This window comes from Eublepharis macularius, chromosome 12 (assembly GCF_028583425.1).
Source record: "Eublepharis macularius isolate TG4126 chromosome 12, MPM_Emac_v1.0, whole genome shotgun sequence".
In the NCBI taxonomy this organism is placed as follows: domain Eukaryota; kingdom Metazoa; phylum Chordata; class Lepidosauria; order Squamata; family Eublepharidae; genus Eublepharis; species Eublepharis macularius.
The window spans coordinates 58,294,592-58,298,855 of record NC_072801.1 but is presented as its reverse complement, the minus strand read 5'-3'; positions in this window follow the sequence as shown (position 1 = coordinate 58,298,855).

Genomic DNA, 4,264 nt, shown 5'->3' with positions numbered 1-4,264 from the left:
GAGCCAAAACACACGTTAAGAAATACCTAGGTTCAGCACGTGTTCTCTTACCTCAAGGTTTGCCGGGATCTGTAGGCGTCCTGGAAGCTTAAAGATCTATAGGCGTCCTGGAAGCTTAAAGTCCTGGAAGCTTAAAGGATCTGTAGGCGTCCTGGAAGCTTAAAGGCGTCCTGGAAGCTTAAAGCTTAAAATACAGGCGCTCTGTAAATGCTAAACTTTAAGCTTCCAGGACGCCTACAGATCCCGGCAAACCTTGAGGTAAGAGAACACGTGCTGAACCTAGGTATTTCTTAACGTGTGTTTTGGCTCATAGTTACAGCAGTACTTGAAGGATGGGTCCTAGAGGGATCCCAGTTGTCTCGGAGAAAGGTGGGCTTATAAATATGTAAAATAAATAACCTAACAGATTGGCTTTGTTAAAAAACACCAGGTGCCCCAAACACTTTTTTAAAGGCTACATGGAGTTTGTAAATGAAGGAAAAGAGGAAGTCAGCACCAAATTGGAGACGGCATGGTATGAGTCCAGTGGCACCTTAGAGACCAAAAACATTTTCAGAGTGTAAGCTTTCGAGAGTCCAAGTTCCCTTCTTGAGCTTTGGGAACCAAGGGAACCCTTCTTGAGCTCTGACTCTCAAAAGTTTACACTCTGAAAATCTTGTTGGTCTCCGAGGTGCCACTGGACTCATATCCTGCTGTTCTACTGCAGACTAACCCAAAAACAACAAAGGAAGCAAGCCAAAAGGTATATTGCCCTATGTACAAATTTACAATAGAAATTACAACAGTGAATAACAATGTGGTACAATAACCACTAAGAGCAAGAAAAAGTTCCAATAAATATCTTCAAATATCCAACAAGTAAGTGGTTCTGTCTTTAATCACGTCGCTGTTGATTCGTGATGTCCCGAGGTCCGTGGGAGCTGGTTGAAGACATCAAAAAAACGCTGAGTGGCAACGAGCTTACCGGTCCAATATAATTTGGCTCGTTTCAGGACAAATCCTTCATCAGGCCACCAACTATTTCAATTCCAACATAGTCTTAGGACGTGAAAGAAACCGTTCAATTTCAGAGTCAATACAAAGTCCATTCAAAGATCTACTGCAGACTAACACAGCTACCCACCTAAATTTGGAGACAGATATGTTAGGCGCAAACAAAGAAGCGAGAGCAGATATGGCCACACCAGCTCCTGTAAATAGGGTGTGTACAGATATAATTATCAAAACCTACAGCAGTATGAGCATGCATGGATGAACAGCAGGTTTTTTTTTTTCAAACTGCCTTCAACTCTCTGGTGAAAAAACTGTCTGTCTCGGTTGATGGATTTCCCTGTGGGATGTGGCTTTGTATATATACATAATGGGGAAGGTTTCTATGGAGTGCTGCCCCAGTCAACAGGTGTTCTTTCCTGACTGTTATTTATCTTGCTGTAACCTGCTTTGCCAAGCTCTCATGTCTTGTACAATTTTTTTAAATGCTACATTTAACTCTGGTATCTTGGACCATCTATTGCTTCCTGATTTCCTCATTTAGCAAAACCAGTTCTAAGATTTTGGGGAGGAATTGGACAAGAGGTGGTCAATGCCCCCTTCCTAGTCTACTTTTTCCCTGGTCATGTGAAAAAATGAACTTGAGAATGCACAAAGGGCCTTCAATCACCATGCCTAACCACAGCCAGCTTCAAAACTGGTGAGATGCCATGCCAGGGGGTTCCATGAGCAGGGCTGGCATTTCTGAATACCAGCAGGTAAGACTGGTGCTCAGCGATAGACCACAGTAAATTACTACATCGACTTAGTGCTGCCTTCCCTCCAGTTTGTCAGAGAGTGACATTTCTTTTTTAATTCTGTAACAAGCAGGGCTCATTTTGAAGGGGAATGCACAGGAACGCAGTTCCCCAAAGAGGTCACATGTCAGGTGGCCCCGCCCACCTGACTCTCAGCCGTTTGGGGCCTGTTTTGGCCTGGATTGGGGCCGAAATGGCCCAGATCGGGCCTCTGACGGGTGGTGGATCACTCTCCCGCTCATCAGCGGCCTGATCCTGACCATTTTGGGCCCAATTTTGGCCCTTAATGGCCAGGATTGGGTCCAAAACAGCCAGGATAGGTGATGTCAGACGGTGTGGCATATGCAATTCAATTATACGAATGGCACACTTCTACTGATGGCAAGAGGCATATGCTAATGAGTTATGCTAACAAGTTCCTCCAGCTCTTTTTCTATGAAATGACCCCTGAAAGGGGGCAAGAGGTCAAATATTTACATAAAAACAATCCTGACAAACATTTACATAAAAACAATCCTGCTCAAACATTAGGACACAATCTACATGCCTCTCCAAAACCCAAATGCATGCAAGAAATCAGCATTTTACCACTCAGAAAAAAAGCCACAACCAACATTATTAAATAGCAGAGAATCAATTTTATTTACTTATTTATACTCTGCTTTTCTGTCCAATGGGAACCCCAAACAGCTTACAAGAGCATTCTCCATTCTCACAGCAACTACCTTGTCAGGAAGATTAGGGTCGAATCCACATTCACCCATTACCCGCATGTTTATCGGATATCTTCCGTTTGCCTCCAATCCGCGATTTTTTCCTCTTCGTTCACATTCCTGCTTCCGATCCGTCTTTCTCGCGCGTTCCTCCGGTCACATGGCCGCTCAAAAACCGCTTTTTTGGGCGGGACCTTTTCTTCCTGCCCATTTTTTAAAATTTTTTTGAGCGCACTTTTCCGTTATTTCGATCTTGCCTTATAAAGAAACTTCATTGAAGATAATGTTGCCTCTCTTTCCCCCACTGACAGCACTGATGGCTCTTCCGTTTCTTTTTTGGAAATTTGGAAGCATGTGGGAAGCTTTCGTGGGCATTTCCTATGCAGGACAGTTCAGTGCCTGAATTTTACTGAAGTTTCACTTCCTTGGAGTGTCATTATTTCGATATTTCGTAATTTCGATATTACAGTAATATAAAATAAAAAAAATAAAAAACAGTTAAAAAGGAAGTTTCGCGAGTCCGTTCTGAGGATGGATTCACCCCAAAATGATTTTTCGAACTACCAGATTTGATTCAGAAACAGCATAATCAATAAATCCAATGCTATGAAGTCAAAAACAGTCTTTTGCAGACTACGGAGCACTTGCAAGTTGAATCAGCCAATAGGAACTCTTGGAACGGCCGGAGAGACAGGAAGGGGGGTGGTTTTTAAAAAAACCGCGTAAATTGCGCATTGGCCTGTTCACGGCCACCGTGAAACTCCCGTTGAAAACCTGTGACCACATATTTGGGAGAAATGCGAATGAAATGCATCTGTTTAATGAGGTAATGTGACCGGCACTCGGGATTGCGTGGGGAATGCGGGGAACATGCGACTTAGAATGAGTAATGTGGATTCGACCCAGGTTAAGAGAAAAACCAAAGTCACCCAGAGTGCTTCCATGGTAGAGCAGAGGTTTGAACCTGGTGTCTCAGATCTAGTCTAGCACTCTTAACAACTTTATTCTACACCAACTGACTCCAATAGTAACTGAAAACCTTTGAAAATCATAGATCCAGAGGAGTTAGCCGTGTTAGTCTGTAGTTGCAAAATAGTAAAAAGTCCGGTAGCACCTTTAAAATTAAAGTTGGTTAGTCTTAAAGGGGCTACTGGACTTTTTACTATTTTGAAAAATTAGTTTCTAACAGTCTTCCCAGGAAGATGATGATGATGAAATGCCTGTCACAAGACCTCAGGCATGTTGTCCCAGAGAGCTGCTGTGGTGGATGCAGAGTTGCCAACTGGTAGGAGGTGGGTGGTGGTGGAATGGGCACTGTCACTTCCTGTGCAACTGGAAGTGATCTCATCGTGCTTCTTTAAGAATCTTTCCCAAACGTAGCGTTTTCCTGAAGGTGTAAGTAATCACCTCACATACAGCATTGAACCCAGAGGTTTGATGCCCCACTCCTCCACTTGAAGCCAGCTGGGTGACCTTGGGCTAGTCACGGCTCTCTGGAGCTCTCTCAGCCCCACCCACCTCACAGGGTTTTTTGTTGTGGGGATAATAATGACATACTTTGTAAACTGCTCTGAGTGGGCATGAAGTTGTCCTGAAGGGCAGTATATAAATCGAATGTTATTATTATTATTATTATCTAGTGTGCCAGCCTATATTGATAGCCATGAGTGTTGGGGGAGGGGCTGGCCCCCTCAGGGTTGTCCCAGGTCTTTCCCTCAAACATTTCATTTTTTATTTTAGTCTCCAGCCCTTCTGGAGATGTCA